At 38.5% G+C, this 20629-nt stretch overlaps 1 pseudogene; it reads left to right on the forward strand.

Moving 5' to 3' along the window:
- Positions 1-20181, forward strand: part of LOC121413105 — a 34621-nt pseudogene extending 14440 nt beyond the window's left edge.
- The last annotated feature ends 448 nt before the right edge of the window (positions 20182-20629 follow it).

Consider the following 20629-nt stretch of genomic DNA (forward strand, 5'->3'; position numbering starts at 1 on the left):
TTGCAATGTCATTCTTAGCTTCGATGGAAGCTAGGGAATGAACTTGGTATCCTTGGGGCGTTTCATCAATATTTTTTTGTCCTACAAATAGTCAAATCTTTCCTTGATTTTGATTGGCCGAGAAGCACAGATGTTAACGACTTTGTCAAAGAACACATCAAAGAACTCCTCACTTTGTCAAAGAACAACTAATATCACAAATTACTCCCCTAAAGAACATCTACCAATCTTCGACAGGCTTCTAGTTGGGAACTTGACTTCACAAAGGATTCTGGATGATTTGTTGAGCTGTTTCAATTACTGAAAGATTCTTTACCGTCACTTGCATTACCAGAATATCGTGTGAGAGCTGCTGGTTGTTTCATAAACATTTATCCGCCAACTACATTAACATACTGTCAGCGCCGACTGAATTTTAGATCGTTGATTGGCTAAGAAGCACTGACCACTGTTACTACGGCAACTGCAAGAGAACGACTCTCTGTTGATGCCAACAACTTTCTTAAAACGCTCTCTATCCATTGCCAGTCACGTTCCTTGTGCAATTGAGGTGCTTCAAGCCTCTTGAATCTACCAGAATGTGATATTCTGAAAACGATACATTCCATACCACCAATTATTTAATTTGGATTATGGATATATGTTTATATATAACCCCTCGAACACAATCATGTTTTCCGTCGGCCGCGCTCTTCACTGCGTCTCCCTCTTTGCCTTCCCGACAGTCATCAGCGAGCCAGTGGATGCAGTCACCGCCGAGGTCCAGAGGTTGCCCGTCCCGCCCCCGGCCATCGACGCCAACCGCCGTGACTCCTCCCCATGGCCCGACATCGACAAGGTCGTAGCGGAGCTCCGCGATTGGCTGATGCTGCTTGAGAGGATGTTGAGGTCGCAGGTCGTGACCGTAGGGGACCTGGAGGAAATAGAGAACATGATTATGAAACAGAAGGTTAGTTGATTTTGCCAATTTTAAAGAATCCTACTCTCCTTTGAATATTGATTACATAAAAAAATATGATTATGATATTTTGATACATGAAAAGTGGTCACACATAGTCTATGAGAATAATCCTTTGTATATGAGATACCTGTATGTATTATGAAACATCACACTTTACAAGTGAATGTTCTGTATTCCAGTACTGTTCATACAGGCCCAAATTCACAAAGGAGGTTTTGAAAACCCACGGTTGAATCCACGGTTTATGCAGATTTCATGTATGAATTACGCCTCATTTAGCATGTATCGGGCACGTGTATAAGAAAATGTTCAATGCTGAAGCACGCTTTGGTCACAGTGCGACAAATTGACGCCTGTTACCATGGTTAGATACGCTATTTTATTCAGGAGTCCACTGTTTAAAGAGTGGACTCATGAATAAAATAGCATGGAGAGGCGTCAATTTGGCGCACTGTGACAAAAGCGCGCATCTGCATTGGACATTTTTTTAATATACGCAGTAAAATAAGCATGATTTATACAGGAAATCTGCATAAACCATGGACTCAACCATGGGTTTTGAAAATCACCGTTGTGAATTCGGGCCAAAGTGTGCTATATCTGTATAATATCTAGTGTACCAGTTTCCATTTGAGTGTACCACATGTTTATAAAATGTATTCCATTCTCTTAATTGGTATAAATTTATAGGTCAGATATATTTAAAAATGAAAATTAGTTACCCTGTGGAAACAAATAAAATGACTTTCAAATTTTGATTTCCAGTTTAAATTACAATGAGCTGCATTTACTATTGCAAAGTGGTTGCATTTCAAAACACCCCATCCCTTTATTGTTGCTCACAATTAGAAAAACACATATTTTTGTGTGATTTTTATCTAATCATTTTCCTTATACTCCTCCCCTTGCCCAAGAAAATTAAGAAGATTGTTATTTACTTTTCGTTATTTTTGTAAAGTTGTTAAATATGAACAAGGACGTTGAGGTGACTGGTACACTTAAACCAGGGAAAAGTTACTAGTTCCATTTCCATATTGAATTAAATTGGTTCCTTTGTTTATTACTAACCCCCTTGCCTTCCCCTCCCAATACCCCTTTCATTGTCTTCATACATTCATATTTAACCATTATACTTGTCTTTGAATATATTTGCGAATATATCTCGCAGTCCCGTGCTGTATTGACCAGGTTTGCATCTCTTTGTACTTGTTTTGCATTCTTTTCTGTTTCTTTTATGCTTTAAAAAAATTGACATCTATTTTGTAGAAAAATATGTTTCTTCTAAAATAGAATTCATCCCAAAGTAATAATGAACAGACTCCTGACAGGTATGCAAAACTGTAGATCCCATTTTAAAGTTCAAGTATGTATCAACACTGAATATGAACATTTATATTATTTCTAAGTAAGTCGATCATTTTCAATTAATCCATTTCTTAAATCTCTTTTAAAGAAAAAATGCATGTTTTTTTTCCTTACAACCTCCGTCCCATTAGGATATTTGGTCGACTGTCTTGCCGACATTCTATTCCTTGGATGCTAACGATCGGCAGCTCATTGGAGGGCTAGTCGTAGATATAGTGAGCATGTTAATTGAACTCGAGGTCAGTTCAAAGGTCATCCTTTGATTCCAAACCCATTTTCGGCTTATTTCACTAGGTACACATATTTAGCCTGCACCTCACCACAGCGCTTCGTAACAAGTCTTATCACGTTTCGTTTGAAAGTCACCGCCAATTTTTTTGCTAAATTTCACACACTGAAAATTTTTTTGAGCCTAGAATGTATACTTGGCCATTGCCAAATTTGATGTCATAACATTATGCTGTCCAACATAACTACCCGGTTTGTATATTGCAATACATGTACATGCATTTATTGGTATAACATTGGGCTATTCATTCCGGGATTTCCATGATATACACTCTAGAAATGTAGAACATTGTCAAGCACCATTCTCACGAGACTCACGTTTTGCCAAGTTTTTGCATAGACGTGAATGTGAGAAAAGTCCAACATTCGCATTGTATGCGACAAAAGTGCACAAAGCTTAGCTGATTGTTCATGCAGTCAGTTGGAGTAGCTTTTTGTTGGGAAGAAGTTTTAAAATTACTTGCAAATGAAGAGCAAAGCCAAGTGACACCCACCCCCCTGACAAACAAATTGGCAATGCCTATGAACATTTAAATGCATGTTTGTTGCATAAAATAGGAATGTTGCACTTTTAAATTTGCTTCCTTTCAAAACCTTCACAAAACATTTGGGAGCGCAGTGAAAACTGCGCTTTAGGTCGCTGTCAATAACTTTGAATGGTCAGTTCACATAAAAGCAACCTCTTTTCTCTCTTCTGAAAAAAAAAAAAACTTTTTTGGAGTGTATATGTGTATCTAACATCTATGTACTGTAACAGTAAGAAGCAAGATCCTGTATTTACCCACCTAATGGAAGTATGAAATAACATTTTTGTAATGGTATAGTGGTTCATTTTTGGACACTCAATTCATGGGCTTAGGGTTCAAATCCCAGACATTACTCGTCATATTATGCCATGCACTCACCCATCACGTATTAAGCAGGTTTGGGACTATTAACTTCGGGTAATATATATGCAGGGTCATTAAAAAGAAACTAATCAGATTTTAATTCAAAGTCATTATCGTACTACCTTATTAATCTTGAAGTATAGTGATGAAACTAATCAATAACATTTGAAGTGGCAATTTAAAGTAATGAAAAGTAATCAATAATTCTTAAAGTAGCCATTGCCTGATTTTCAGTTACAGAGTTATAAAATGAAAAAAGTATATGCACCCTTCTGAAATTTGATGTCAACTTGAAACTTTTATAACATTTGAGAAGGGTTGTATGTTCAAGATGATGCACTCTTCATATTTCCATAATTCATAAAAAAGAGTCATAAACGTGCGATTCTTTCATACGTATTGGAAATCCATACCTCATTCAAGCATTAAGTGCTGCTTATATTTTGCATCACATAATGTAGAACAACGAGGTTGCACTTAACCCCCCCCCCTTAAAAAAGTAAAATAAAATAAAGTAAAAAATAGAAAAAAAAGAAAAGCACAGTGTTTAGTCACAAGGTGATGTCATTTCTGAATGTTTAATAAAGGGTATTCCAGTATACTGTTCATGTGCGTGGCCGGCCATTTTCTACTTGATGCTATTTCTTGAAATCTTGAAATTTCACGGATCAAAAATTAATAAAAAAATATCAATTCAAATCCTTCGGGAGAATTCTCTGTATTTCTAACAAAAGACATTTCTTGATTTTCAAGAAATGAGACTAAGAAAGTGGATCGCCGTATAATAATAATATAGGTATATTTACCCAGGGAAGCCACTTCAGTTCTGAAAACTGTTCTCCCATTGGGCCCTGCTATTATTATTACCCCGGCTTTAGCTGGGCTGCCTAGGCACTCAAAAACATTCATATAGCCTACGTACGTCGTTATACGCTGGATAAAACATTTGGGTACGACAGCCCCTACATGCTTTGCAAATTCTAGACATCAATTAGTGCACTTCTAGTGCAATGGGTCATGAAATTATGTAGCCTCTATTCCTTATATGAATAGGCTAATGTTTTCAGTACAGAAAATTGTTGTTTTCTTAGGAAATCATGTCGATACCATCCTGTTCACACTTTGAAGCACAGGTTCTAGTCACTAACGCCACAGTCACATTGTGAAACAAGCCCTATGCTGACATATTCTATTATGTTATTTCCAAAGACATAAATGACACTATCATCCGGTTTGGCGTTGGTGCCAGTATGACTGTAGCGTAATAATTGTCTGTGGTGGTTTTTTGTAACACACATTTTTATTGTCATGACTTGTGAGCTTTTTTTTCATCCTTGCATTTCATTCCTTTTTGTTCATGTACCATCCATTTCACTCCAAAACTCCTCCTCTGTGCCATCCCAGGGCTGCATTTTATAAAGCCATTCTTAAAGTTAACTACACGCTGCACCAGCTATCAGTGGAGATCCGCGAGACGGTGCAGGCTTGCCTTTTTTTTAAATGCGTGTGAACGCGATTGACTTGCCCGGCTAGCGGGTCAGACACAGCAATTTTGCTCCACCGAAATAGTCAGACCCGCGAGCCGGTGCAGACATGGCAATTCTTCTCCGTGTAAGCGTAAAGTCAAGTTTGCCCCTGCAATTAGTGCATGTTGCACGACGTAGAATTTATCCACTGATTTTTGTTTTTTGCCCCGCAAGCTGGGGCAGCGCGTAAACACGAAGCAGGATAATACGTGAGCCGGTGCAGACTCGGGTCTGCACAGCCAGCCGGGGCAGCGTGTAAACATTGTATATACGAATGACTGGTGCAGTGAAACCTGTCTGTAGATACCAACTAAGGGGGGAAAGAAATCCGGTAGGTGTATCACAAAAGTTTCTGTCAGTTATGTGTGACTTTGTGAATGACTGGTGATCCTTCCTTTTGTAAAAGATACAGTCTGCAATCACAGACTCATATTTGACACTTTAACTAAAACCATGTCTGGAGTGAAGACTAGACTCCAAAGTCTCTGTGTGTCAAGTGCCAGCCACAGTACATAGTGAATGTAGTCTCACTACTTCAGACTCTACACTATGTACGATAAAAACAAAGGTTTGTGCTTGTAGACTAGTAAATATACACCAGTCATTTTCATTGGTGTTGATTCGGTTCTGAAAAAAGGGTCACCAGTCGTTTGTATAGTCGCTCGTAATCTACAAACAGCTTTATGAAACACCCTCCCAGTCTTTTTTCATGAGCAGATAGCCTTTATAGGCAAGTTTCTGTAATACAGGTTTCAATGGGAAATAGTTTTCAAGGGAAATCTTTATTCCTTCATAAAGACCACCCAAGAAAGGCAAGAAATGGTCTTTATGAGCAGGTTGTCTTTTTTTTAATATTGTGATTATCTATCTTTGAAAGCGGGATTTCTTTTTTATGGAACACACTGTACAATCATGGTTTCTGAGTGGAAAAACCACAGTGCAACTATGACCTTCTTACTTCTGACTTCATTTCACATTCACAATGGCGTTCATTTATTGAAGGAGTGTCGCCTTTTCTTTGGTGTTATTAAATCTCTTGTTGGATGTCTTTGTGCGTTGATGCCGTTGGTAAATGTCAATATGAAACAATTCATTCTACCCAATTAGGACCTTTCACAATTGCTTTCATAATGATCACATCATGGGAAACATGAAATACTAGAGGATTTTTTCTCTTTAAAGGGGGAAGTCACGCCTGGTGGGTGTTTCATAAAGTGCATTTACCAATGACTGGTGTAGACCTGCCAACCAGTACGTTTTGGGCATATTTAGTACGTTTTTGCAACCAAAATATGGCAGTACGGTTTTTATTTTAAAAAATATGTTTTTGTAAAAAAAAATTACAAAGTCGTAATTTATTGAGAAAAATTATCTCTATTTGTCTCTTTCATAAAACTTACACAAATGTGGTTATTAGATCAATGTAATTTCAGGTTGTTTTATTTTCAATCATTTTGTTAAAACCAGGGTGAGATATGCACATGTTTGAGTGTTTTTTTTTTCATCTGCAAGAGCAGTGCGCATTTTAGCATGCAGGTTGAGCACCTCGATGAGGGAGTGCGCCACGCATATTATTATGAAATACACTTTTTTTTGGGGGGGAAATACTCCTTTTTTATCACAGAATACAAATTTTCATTCTCAGAGGTTGGCATGTCTGCTGGTGATCCTTAAGGTAAATCATTTGCACCAAATTCTTATTGGTGTGGGTTCAGCCTTTGAAGAAGGATCATGTCTTTCGTAAAGTTGCTCGTAACTTACGAACAGCTTTATGAAACACCCACATGGAAGTTTTATCCAACATATATCGACAACGTGCTATAAATGTGGCCAGCAATTTTATTCTTTAATCCCATTTTTTATTATGAAGCATTCCATTCTAGATATCAATTAAAAATTGCATTTTAAAAATATTAATGATATTAATAATATTAATACTTTTGCCTCCAAATTTTCTTGGCATCTCATGGGATACATTTGAATAATGTCACATTTTCATGACATTCATGCCTCATGTTATGGCTACCTCATTTAAAGCTGAACAGTTTTAGAAGCTAGAAAATATACTAGATAAAGCAAATTAGAAACCAAAATTTTTCTAAAAATCATGTATCATGTTTTACTTATTCTTCTACATTTTAAAAGGTGATTGTGCAAAAGGAAAATGAACTTCTGGGGAGCGTTTCATGATCCAACAAGTCCTGTTTTATCCGACAGTTACTATAGTAACAGTGCCTCTCAGCCAATCAGAATCCAGGGGGGCGTTTCATGAAAGGACTTGTCAGACGTTTTATCCGACAAGTCCCATTTTATCCGACAGTTACCATAGTAACAGTACTTCTCAGCCAATCAACATCAGAGAAAGATGTCAGATCTGACAACTTGTCGGATGAAAATGTTGATGAAACACTCCCCAGGAAAGTTGTCAGATCTGACAACTTGTCGGACGAAAAATATTGATGAAACGCCCCCAGAATAAAATTTTTAGCTTATTGAGTCACCCTCCTTTACACCTGTGCATATGAATTTTATAGACATTAGAAATGTTGCCAATTTGAGGAGGTTGGCTGAAGGAGCCTTTAAAAATAATCACATGTATTTAGAAAAAGGGTGTTTTTCATATATATGAAATCTTGCATAATTAATAAAATGTGATGAATAATATTCAAATTTTACTAATTCTTATCACTGATATTTAAAAAAATCTTGATATTTATTTTGTGTTCATTCTCTTTTATCTGTCCAATTTTCATTGGGTGATGGCCATTATAAATTTCATGCACCCTCGCAACTGTGCAATTAACAAATTTCCTCACATTATCACCTTTTTAGAATGAAATAGCATAGTTTTTAAACAACACCAGAGATATAATATAATATGAATATAATTAATGCTTGGAAAACTATTTTTTATGTAAGTGTTATAGCGATTACATGTTCTAGATAATGATACATTTGTTATGTTGCGTTTAAGTTTAAAGCTGTAGTGAAAATTTGCACAAGTCTTTAGAGTAGTAGGCACACTTAACCACAAAAACATTTTGTTTTGTGCAGCAAATATTCATATTATTGAAATTCATTTTTAAAGAGATTGTCCAGACACTTAGCACCAAAATAGAAAATTAGACAATTAAAATAGAATAATGTTTTTAGCCAATGTCATTGTTTACACTGTGAATGGATAGCACTTTGTCTTCTCCTTTTCTTCAAAATTTTCCCTAAAATTTAATTTCCTTTTTTTTCTCTCTCTATATATTCAGAAATCTATTTGTTCTTTGCACTAAGAGTCCATGAGTAACTGAATGAATCAGTCAGTCAGTCAATCACTCCTTTGCTTATTTATCTTTTTGTATGAAACATCTGATCCTCCCCCCCCCCCTCTCTCTCCCTCCTCTCCCTGTCTTTCTTGTTTCTCCTATATCTCCAGTTCATTTAATTTTTCACTTCCACTCTATATATCTCTCTTTCAAACTCCCACTCTCTCTCTCTCTCTCCCTTTCTGTTCCTTTATCTTTCCATTTCTTTAATTATCTCCCTTTCTCTATATGTTTCCCATCATCAACTTCTAACCCCCCCCATCCCAAATCTCCTTTCCTAACATCCATCTCTCATCTGTCCATCAATTCATTCAGTCACTCATTCATAATCTCCATCTGTTTATCTTCCATTCCTCTTTAATGCAGTCTCACATTCAAGACTTGGACATCAAGCATCCGCAATTAAAGGAGCTTGTTGAAAGGGCCAAGTCGATACAGGAGGAGACGGCCAACGAGGGCGACAAACGACTATTACAGGAGAAAAGTAAGTGCCCATTGGTCCATTTCATTGCATTGACGGAAAAGGGGGTCTCTGAAAGAATCATCTACATGTAAATCTGTAGTAGTCATGTATTCAGTTACTGTTTGCAATACAGGGTCCCTTAAAACAAAGTTTAGCAATTGATCGTAAGCTTGATTTTCAAGATTGATCCTACATTGTAGTCAATCGAATCATTCGTAAAAAATGTTCTACGATGATTGCCTAGCTTTGTGTTACGGGCCCCAGCAGATATTGCTAACCCATTGACAACTGAATTCTGTAATTCACATAGACTTTGTACAGCTATCACCCTTTCCAGTTGGAAATGGGTTAAGACTTTAAAGGTCTATAAAAAAGAGTTGCAATTTGCAAGTTGCATCTAACATCTAAACTGCATGTTTGTTTGAAATATTTTCTAGATATGATGTATATTTATACATTCACTGTTTTCTGGAAAATTCAGTATCCTCCTCTTTGGTTACAAAAGACATTGGGCAAATTTCCAGTTAAAAAAAATATGACATTGATGGATTTTCATACGGTTGAGATTGATTGGATCAATCGTAATTCTTTGTAAGACGGGGAACATGGGGCCCGTTTCATAAAGGACTTGCAACCTTTAAAACTTTGTCATAATGGCAACTACCATGGTAACGGGGCTCAGCAGCCAATAAGAATCAAGGTTACCATGGTAGTTGTCATAATGGCAAAGTTACAACAGTTGTAACTTTTTATGAAACGGGCCCCTGATGCATCATTTCATAGCAGTTAACCCGTATTCCCTTTTAATTGTCATCAAATGTGAGAATTGGTATTCAAAAGCTGCAGAAAAGACGCAGCTCTGCCTTTGGCAAGGTGCCTTAGGATTACAACCTTCTGATGAAATACCAAAGTAAGAACTTATAGGACACGCTTTAAATTGATTATTCACATCATCTAGTTGCTATTGATAATTGCAATTAGTACAAAAAAGACCCTTTTTATTTCTGCAAGGGATCAATCCACACTTAGCCACTCTCTACCCAGGTTTTTAAATGAAATCCTGGTAGCATGTGAAAGCCAATGGTTTGTGCTGAGCAATTAATGTTAGAATACTCCCCAGTGAGTGGAGGAAGTGCATATATTATTTGCTGGCATGGAAGAATCTGACATCTGAAAACTGCAAAGAGTTGTGGTGATAAAGAGTCATGTAAAAGCCGAATATTACTGTTATTTATCATAATTTTTTCATTAGTGGCAAGACTGCTAGAATTATGGGAAGGAGCCGAGAAGAGAGCTACCCATCGCGCCGGTCAACTCGAGACGATGATGACCGACTCCCAACGCTTCCACCAGCTGACCCAAGAGCTCCTAACATGGCTTAACAAGATGGAAGGGACGCTGGATAGATACCCTCCGGTAGCCCAGGAGATGCTGATGCTACAAGCTCAGCTAGAAGCACAAAAGGTAGGTCTTCCTATTGATTTCAGCTGGTTTAATCACTGAATTGGGATATTATCCAAAAACTGGATGAAAAATGTATGTCTTTAAAAGATTATTTGTAGATTTATTTTCATGTCTATTTTCATGCTAATGTTATTTTGTGTATTATGTATTTCAGATGTTGTATTAACTGTATTGCATGAGCAAAACGGGCCATTTCATGAAGTTCTTTTTGTAAGTTAAGAGCGACTTTTAAGAACGACTGGTTATCCTTTCTTGTGGTAAATGATATTCACCATTAAATTCTCATTGGTGAGTATTTCGCGCATAAGAGAGGTTCACCAGTCGTTCTTAAAGCAGCTCTTAAAGAGAAATTCCAGTAGTTGCAATAAACACTGATTTCATGAGAAAGTCTGTAAAACCAGGCTTAATTGTCAGAATATCATCGAGGATCTAGATCTGGTACAGTTACATAAACTAAACTTTGTGAAATCTTGAAATCTACCCCGAAAAATATTCACACTGAAGATCACCAACACAGATAGGCACACGTGGGACAGTGTATTATTATTTCTGGAATAAAGACCCGACGGAAGTGACCAAATCCGCGCTTATTTTGCTTATTTCTCAGCAATTACACAATTTCTTCCAGAATCCTTTGGCACATATTTTTTATTCATACAAACAGACACTTGGATGGTCATTATATTAGATTCTGTAAAAAGTCATTTGAGATCGTTACCAATACTGGAATTTATCTTTAACTTACGAACACCTTTATGAAACACCCACCAGATATCCTATTTTTACAGAGTTATTACAAAAAATAAAAAAATTGAAGTTGAAATATACATATAATCAATCTTGGCGTGAATGAGTTAAAAATGGTATGTGCATGTACAAAGTGTGATAGGAATCTGGAAAAAAAAATATTTCAGATGTGATATCATCGCATCAGTGCAAGAAAGCCTCAAGCAGCCATTTCTTGTGTATTGTATTGTGCATAAATGCCCTTATCCAATGTGTGAGTGCATGGAGCCATGGTTATTCTCATTTTAATGGTAAAAATGAGCATGATGGAGTAGATGCCTAGTCTGCAGGCACAGACCCTGATTGAAACTTTGATCATCAAGTGGGTCTCCATGCAAGAATAGTACATACAAAACTTGCTGTCTCAATTTTGAGCGAGAGGGCCTTCAGTACACAAGGGATTATAGGCTGCACATTCAGACCCTTTCTTGGAGTGAAGGGTTTGCACAGCATACTTGTCAAGGCCGGCCTCGAGGCCACATTTTTGCCAGCCTTGGCCTTGGCCTCTGACTGAGTCAAGTGTACCAAGTCTATGGGAGGATGTTTTCTCCAGTTGCATCCTTGTGACTCAAACCTCATGGCCTGGGCTCCATCCCTGCAAAATAGTGGTAAGGACTTTTTGTTGCCTACCTGTTAAGGTGAATTGCCAATTCATCTATTGCCAACTCATCCACTCACCACATCGCCTACTTTTATTTAGTCTTATTCCATTCCATCCATCAACATTTCATCTAATGACCATTTGGTCCAATAACCATTTTGTCCAGTCATCACTTCGTCTAATCACCATTTCGTCTCATAACCAGTTGGTCTAGTATCCATTTTATTTTCATTCATTTTGCCCAATTAACGCTTAGTCTGATTATACCAAAATGCTATAGACTATATGGCTATTGGCCAACTGGTTATTAGAATTAGCAATTAGACCATGTGGATAGAGGACAAACTGATGGTAGACCCAATGATAGTGGACGAGTTGCAAATTGGACGAATTGGCATAAGGCCAAATGTAAATAAACCCCTGATAATATGATTTTTTTTCCAGGGGTTCCTTGAAGAAGTTGAGCAGTGGAAGCCCTGCCTTGATGCAGTCAACGAATCTGGTGACAGGTTAGCTGTGGAATACAAGGATGACGACATCACCAAGATCAAACAGGTTCTTGATGGCGTCAACCAGAGATGGGCTAATATATGTCAGAGGTAAGGATGATTGTTGGTGTTGATAGATGGTGATGATGGTGGTGATTTGGTGGTGACAGAAGTGATGTCATGGGTTTGGGATGGTGATGATGATGGTGGTGGTATTGGTGGTGGTATGGATGGTAGAGATGATGACAGAGGTGATGTGATGTGGTGGGCTTGGAAAGTTGGAATGGTGGTAGTGGTGGTGTTGCTAAGTGTGGTACCATTAAGATGGATATGGTTTGGTACCAAATCTTTATGGTGTGGTGTGGTACCATTAAGATGGATATGGTTTGGTACCAAATCTTTATGGTGTGGTGTGGTACCATACTACCATTAAGATGGATATGGTTTGGGACCAAATCTTTGTGGTGTGGCGTGGTACCATTAAGATGGATATGGTTTGGGACCAAATCTTATGGTGTGGTGTGGTACCATTAAGATGGATATGGTTTGGGACCAAATCGTTATGGTGTGGCGTGGTACCATTAAGATGGATATGGTTTGGTACCAAATCCTTATGGTGTGATGTGGTACCATTAAGATGGTGTGGTGTGGTACCAAGATGTACCAGAATGCCCCATATGAAAAATGGTCATTTCCAACAGTAGTGGTGACAAAGGTGGTGCTTAGAATGATATGGTGTAGGGTCAGAATGGTGGTGGATATAGTAGTAGTTGTGTGGATGGTACTTACACATATGGCAACAGAAGTGATGGTTATAACAGGGGTTAGGATGGTGGTAGTAGATGTATAGATGGTGTTGGTACTGTAGGCGGTGCGTTGTTGCAGTAGCAATTGGAGTACACATCAGAGCAATACATGAAATCTCACACAGGTCATGACCTAGTGATCTTTGATCTTATCTAGCGTATATGTAAATCAGATACCTTGAGACTTTGTCTTTCATTTGTTTCAATGCGATTTTTTTTTTAAATTTGTAACTACAGAAGAACAATAGCTTTTTCCTCTTGAAATACTGGTGGTGCTTTATTCTTTTGGAAGAGGTTTTGGTCCTTTCTTCTAAAGACAGGTGTTAACTTTGTGTAACAGATATTGGTCTTTTTCTTTTAATTACCGGTCTTCAGTTATTCTTTTAGAACAAATATTGGCCTTTTTTATACCAGTCTCGCGTTATTCCTTTCTTCTCTCGAAAGGAGCACATTGTGGGGTCGTGCATGCAACATACCAATTAAAACTCCTGGAATACCTTAATACTTTTTGAGCTGTGCAGGTGGCTAGAATTCCTCAGGTGTCACTTTGCTTTTAGGGGCTCACTTTAACCAATCATTCTTGACATGTGTATTTACACACTCCCTCCCTACCTTAGGGGTGACAGAGTGCATGGAGGCCCTGTTCACGTTGCGTTATCCACAGAGATGATACGATAGCTTGTCCTGTCACATTCCTACGAAGCAGCATTTCCAACAAAGTTAACGTCGCTTTCACGGTTATTTTAATAGTTGATATGAAGCTCTCGGCATGCATACCTTATCATTTTAGATTACATGCTCACACATTTAATACATGTTCTTGTTTGTCTTTGAAGTAGGTTCGTTCAACTTAATCAATTGTTTTTTCTCTAATAAATGGGACAGGGCATTTGCTCATGCAGACTGCGACAATTGCTCCGGTCTTCATATCTCAGAGGGCGTAGGGTTCAGAGTTAGGATTGTAGTGGAGTTTTTTTTTTTTGCTCAGAATAATAATGTAAAGGTACATATTATGGTTAATCTCGTTTTGGAGGTTAGGATTTTTGCTTTGCCTATTATGTAAATTTTCCGTCAGTGGGTATTAGACCAAGTGTAGTATATAGACCAAATGTCATTTAGACCGATTGATAGTAGACCAAATTGGTTTGGCCTTTGTGGCATTAGACTCTCTGGGAAGGAGACCAACTGCTAACTACCAACAGGAAGAAACATATAGGCGTGTAAACCAATGCCAGATTATACCATGTTGTACAGATGTATACTGTTTTTTTCTCTGATATGAAGGGCACCCAAACGGATTGCATACCGGTTTTTCCTTGGAGGGTGATCAGGTGAACAAGGCATCAACCTTGTTGGCAATATTTTTTCTACAGATTTGGTAAACTTTGGTGGAAGACAAGACATGCTTATTCTTCAAATTCAGATATACACGTACTGACGGGAAGGGGGCAGGGGTTTAGGGGGTGGTATATATGCATACACCGTATATTTCAACTTTATTTTTTCATTAATAAGCAGGCCTATCCATTACCAAAGATTCAAATTTTAAAGCAAAAAAAGTCACCTCCCTACATATGAAAGAAAATGAATAGGGGATATAACTGAATACAGGACACATTCAATTCACATCCCCAGCTAGTGTAATCCTCTCCAAAAATTGCCGCCTGTATCATGCTGTTGTGGTGTAATAAAAGCTTGTATCTCAAACTATACAAAAGTTAGTATACCTCAGACAAAGCTTGATTTCAGAGCTTTTGACAGGGAAGTATTCTCCACAGGAATTGGGAGACTTCGTTTCTACACTTGCAACCATTGCCATATTTCCAAAATCCAGCTTTTTTTCTGATCGAGCTGCCCCCCCCCCCCCCCCCCCCCCCGAAAAAAAAAAGTTGTTAAATTTTAAATAAAATGTTTTCAACTAGTGTGTTGGCACAGACCCTGATTGAAAAATTGATCAAAAGTGGGTCTTCACAAAGACTACCACACGTAAAACTGACTGTTTCAGTGAGAGGGCCATCAGTACGCAAGTCATTGTAGGCTTCACATTCAGACCCCTTAATTCGAGTGAAGGGTTTGCACAGCAGACTAGGTTTCAACAGCCAAGCGATGTTTTTTTATTTCCTGATTAGTGTATGAGATGTAAGACTATCATGAGAGATGGGAGTGTTCCAACATGGGACTGGAGCGTTCTAAAAGGTCATGAACTGGGTTTTGAGTGGTAGAGCTTTACATCAACTGCTCAGTATGGCTTGAGACAACAGTTGGTGGGTTCTGTTTAGGTGCAAGAATGTTTGATGAAGCTGATGTGTCAGAACTTATCTTTAATTTTGGTGAATCCCTAAAAAGTACATGTCACTATTCCATTTCATTACTCGATTGTATTCAGGCATGTGTGAACTATATTATCTAGAAAATATACTTTATTGGCTAGATATTGTAATTTTACATCAATACAAATTTTGATGGGATACCTGATCACAATAAGATATCTGCATAGTTTTGTCTTTTTCAAATAAAACATGGAATTGGCTGATAATTCAGGATATAATCTTCTGTCTTTACTTTATGATATTCAATTCCTTAATTAGCACTGTTGTCAAAACCTTTTCATTTGCCTGTCTTCCTTACAGAGTTTAAAAGCGTAAACACATTTAGTTTCCATTGTGTGAATGTACCCAAGTAACAGAGTTTAGTGGGCACCGATGTCATAAATATGTTACAGTTACATGAGTGTTTTGTCATTTACGTTTTCATTTGCCTGTTAGCTTGACAGGAACTTTGGAGTATAAACACAATTAGCATACATCGTGTGAACACACCCATGTGTTGGAGTTCACTGGGCACCAATGTCATAAATAGGTTAGAGTTTACATTAGCGTTTTGCTTGAGCTGATGAGGGTATCATAAACATACCCATGCAGCTCCGCCTCCCTCCCTTCCTCCCCAATATACACCTCATATTCGGCAAAGAACTGCACTATTCTCTAGTGAATTGGAACCCTTTGAAGCAAATTATGCTTGTATTCTGTTACATTCTTCTCTGAAAATGGTGGAACTTTGGAGGCTGAAAAGGCATGTGTTTGGCAGCGGTGATTGAAGATTGAATTGGTAGTTGGGGCAGAGGTGATAGGTCCGTGGTGAGATTTTGGGGAAAGTTGGCTGGAGCTGTCATGAAAGCAGAACTTCTGAAAAAAAAAAGTGTACATGTAGGATATAAACTGAGGACTCCAAACCTTTTGCAGAGCAGGTACATGTAGGCCTCCACACGTGAAGCAATAACCTACTCCCACCTGCAGGCGTATACAACTGCAAGGAAGTTTTACTTCAGTGGAAGGACAGGAACGTCACACTGGAATGTTCCCAAATTTTTAAAAAGGAGTTCAGATATTTTGCATAATTGTTGGTGAGTTACTATGTAGATGGTGATATGGATTGAATCATAATCTCTGAAGTCACCTGTTGCTGTAGTAGTAAAATGAAATATACCAAGGTTTTGAGGAAGAAATATGAGGTTGATACCATATTATTTCTTGGCATGTTTGTGAAGCATAGAGTATACTTGGGGAAAAAAATTGGAGGTGAAATCACTTGTTGCTTGTAGAAAAAGGGCAATTCCACAACATGTCCGACCCCATGTATGTGAGACCTTCATGAAATTTTCTGTATCTGATTTTTGGTTCTTTTGACAGTCTTTAATGATCTCAAATGACCATGACTCGGTCAGTTTATGAAGTGAAGCAAGACTTGAGGAAAATGGGGGTCGGATGCACAAAAAGGTTGATTATTTTACGAAATTGCCCAAAATGAAACATACAAAAGTTTTGAGGAAGATATATGGGGTTGAATTGATACCCTATTATTTCTTGCTTATTTCTTGGTAGGTTTGTGAAGCAAAGAAAATACTTGGGTGAAAAAAAATAACCAATGCTTAACTTGGTTCAAATATGGACCAACCTAGTACCAACTATTGGTTAAAACAAAGATACTACAAGGGGAAGATCGGACAGTACATAGACCGCGTAATGAAACGCTTGGGAAGAGCGCCCCACAGCGTTGAGTAAGTAACGACCTTTTTTGACCTTTGCGTATCGCGAGATGGTTGTGTACAAAACATATGAGAGAAATGGTGAAGGGTTGAAGGGATAGACTTTTTTACATTTCAAATTTTTTTTCTTCAAATTCCCCCCCCCCCTTATATTTGAGATGAGAATATTTCAGATGTTTCTTGGTAAGAAAATATGGAAACATTTTCACGAGCCACTCTTGAGCCCTCTCCAAACTCCACTCTCTCATTTCCCCCATATGTTTTATACACAGTCGCGTGCCGATATGCGAAGGTTTACTTACTCAACGCTGTTGGGCGCCCTTCCCCGTAAGCATTTATCGAGCGTTTCAAAAAATCGCCGAAGTGTCCGATCTTCCCCTTGTAGTATCTTTGGTTAAAACAATATTGCATGCATTGTGAATTTGGATGAATTGGTCGATTTACATTTCAACAAACTTTGGGGTTGGTTAAACATATTCTGTGTGTATTGCAATGAATTCTGTGAGATGAGTGTCCCCGCAAGCTTCATAGTCTGCAGGTGCAGACCCTGATTGAAACTTTGATTAAAACTTTGATCAACATGTGTGGGTCTCAACACAAGACTAGCACAAATACAACTTGTAGTACCTCAAGAAGTAGTCTGCAGGCACAGACCCTGGCTTTCACAATCCGCATAATGCAGAGTCTGAATTAGTGAGACTAGCAGAGCTACCAAGTCTCACGCATTATGCGTGAGACTCAAGCATTTTGGACTCTTGTTCATCCCCTCAAATCTCTGTCTCACGCAACTATCACAGCCTATCTCCATATACATTGTACACAAAGTCTGTGATCTCACTCAGATTCACAGAAAATCTCACGCATAGCTGGTCTTTGAACTTGGCATCTCTGGACTAGCTTCACTTTGTACTGTGGCTGGCTATACCGATCTACTTCTTTGACAAAGACAGAGCCTTTGGCATCTAATCTTATCTCTAGACCTGCTATTGGTTGAAGTGTAAAAAATTAGCCTTTGCCTACAGACTTCTCGACAAGATCAAGACATCTTCTGCATGCAAATTCCATCCAGGTCTTTAGGCTCGATATTCAGACCTCTTCCTTGAGCAAGGGGTTGCCCAGCAAACCTGGGCCTTCATGTGCCGCAAATAGTCCCATGTGTACTTTTTCAGTCACTTCCCAAACATATGCATAATCTATGACATCACCTCTCTGACTTGGTGTGGGTAAACAACATTGTGTTTGGGTCAAATACTTGTTTGTTGACAAAAGTATTTGAACCTTGCCTTTTCCTCTTTTTTTACTTTATCTTCAAATTACTCTTTTGCAAATAGTCCAAAAGGGTACATCTTCCTCAGTTGTGTGAAGATTGGGGATAGGAATGCTAATGGTCATTGTACATTGTAAATCAGTATATCTCATATTACTTCTTGGAGAGAAATTTTACCCGGATATTTCATCGGTCAGAAATGAAAAGAGATTTGGTCCAGGTATTAGATTTAATTCTATTTTGTTGTGAGGAATAGGATTTGAAATTAAGACAAAAATGTGATAAGTCTGATGTTGGATGCATGCTCCAACAACATTTTCAGTTTTATTCTATTGTGATTCTGAAATAGAACTATTGAAAAACTAAAATTCTGGTTATATTTAACAAGCTATTATCAATTGTGGTTTTGGGGTTGTAGGAGTTAAGGTTAGGTTGTCTGGTTTATTCTCCTGGTATTTCTACTTTTAGGAGTAACTGCTTTTGTGTTGAAATCACATTTTCTAGAAATCACATTTCCTGGTGGAAATTGTAAGGTCATCATAAGTACTATTCCTATGGTAGTTATACAGAGATAACTTCATTTCTATGAATAATAATTGGTATGAAAAATGAATAAAATCATTCAAGCATGATTGATATACCAGCATATATATATACACACATTTTTCTTAATAGCAGGGAATCGTTTGAATAAAATTCCCGTGATTTCTTCTTTGTATTGATCAAAGTATGAAGCTAGAAATACTGCTTGCGTCTGCATTGATGCACACAGTATCGGATATGTAAGACTGTGGTTTAGTCATGATTTTTTGTGATACTTTTGTAACAATTAGATGTAAGGATTAACTGTATGTGCTTCTGGCAGATGGACGAGACTCAAGGCTTGAACTATAGAACCTCTGAATTGGTTTGAAACTTCCATATAACTTAGTAATATAGCTTCATGCTTTCGGAACGTGGCATCTGTGTTCGTTGATTATAGTGCTGTCTCAGTGAGCTGCTGGCGATGTCGGCAGCACGCATGTATGTTCAACCTTTTTCCTGAACCATTTTCCAGTGAACTAGTTTTTAGGTTTGTAATGACAACAGTGTCATAGTGCACCCGGGGGGGGGGGGGGTGGGGCACTCAGTATAAATGCATAGAGGGTATGTGCCGCGGAGGGGACCCCCCATTTCTACACCCAAATTCCGTTCCAAGGCATAGCATTTTGTTCTTATCGAGAAAAATAAGAAAGAAATCCGCTCCAAAACTTCGCATATTTTTCGTTACGCCGTCCTTCCGTTGCATTGATCTGCTGCAATTTTTGGTGAAAAGCGGCCGCCGAGCGCTGTCCGCACCAACGTCCTCAGCCCGAGCGCACCCGGCGGAGGCCGCGCTAGCTGCATCTTGCACGCATGCCCTTCCATAGGGTGCATACGCACATACTCACACGCTGGCGATCCATTCCAAGGACCCCCGTATTTCACAAAATTGTAGTTCAGAAGCCCGTTCCGAGAACCCTCCTTTTTACAATAAGCCGCTCAAAGGCCCCCGTTTTTTGTCTCGCCTGCGGCACACCCCTACCACTTTTTTGGTCGAGTGCCCCCCCCCCCCCCCGGGATAGTGCGTCTTTGAATAGACTTAACTGATGGATGACTCTATACACAGTAGATGGATTTTATTATGATTATTGCCATTGTCTCCTTATTGCAGATCAAATGTGAGACTTGGCAAGATAGAGGAAACTGTTCAATCCAAGCAAAGACATTGACAGTCAGTTAGTGGAATTCACATCCTGGCAGGACAGCGTAGAGAGCCCTCTAGTGGCCTTGTATAGCCAGACGGAGGACAAGGCGGCGAGGGAAGACAGAGATAAAGTCAGGGTTTGGCTACAGCGGCAACAGGTAAGAAGTGGTGTGAATTTGTCTGTTTGATAATGATGATTGTTGTGCAGTTTGTTGTTGAGTATAAATTGCCAATTCGTCTATTGCCAACTCGTCCATCATCATCAAACACATGGCCTACCTTCATTTAGTCTAATGCCATTCCGTCCAACATTTCGTCTAAAACCGTTTGGTCCAATCATTACTTTGTCTAATCACTAGTTCGTCTTTGACCATTTCTTCTCGTAACCATTTTGGTCTAATATCGATCTTAATTACATGCATATCGCGCCAATTAACACTTCGTCCAATTAGACGCAATGGTATATGGACTTAGATGGCTATTTAACAACTGGTTATTGGACAAAATGGTAGTTTGACCATGTGGACGAACTGACGGTAGACCAAATGATTGTATACCAGTTTGGTAAATGGATGAATTGGCATTGGACCAATTGATAAATAAACCTAGTAGGGTACCTTGTTAAAAGTCTGAGCC

The sequence above is a fragment of the Lytechinus variegatus genome, chromosome 4 (genome assembly GCF_018143015.1).
Source record: "Lytechinus variegatus isolate NC3 chromosome 4, Lvar_3.0, whole genome shotgun sequence".
In the NCBI taxonomy this organism is placed as follows: domain Eukaryota; kingdom Metazoa; phylum Echinodermata; class Echinoidea; order Temnopleuroida; family Toxopneustidae; genus Lytechinus; species Lytechinus variegatus.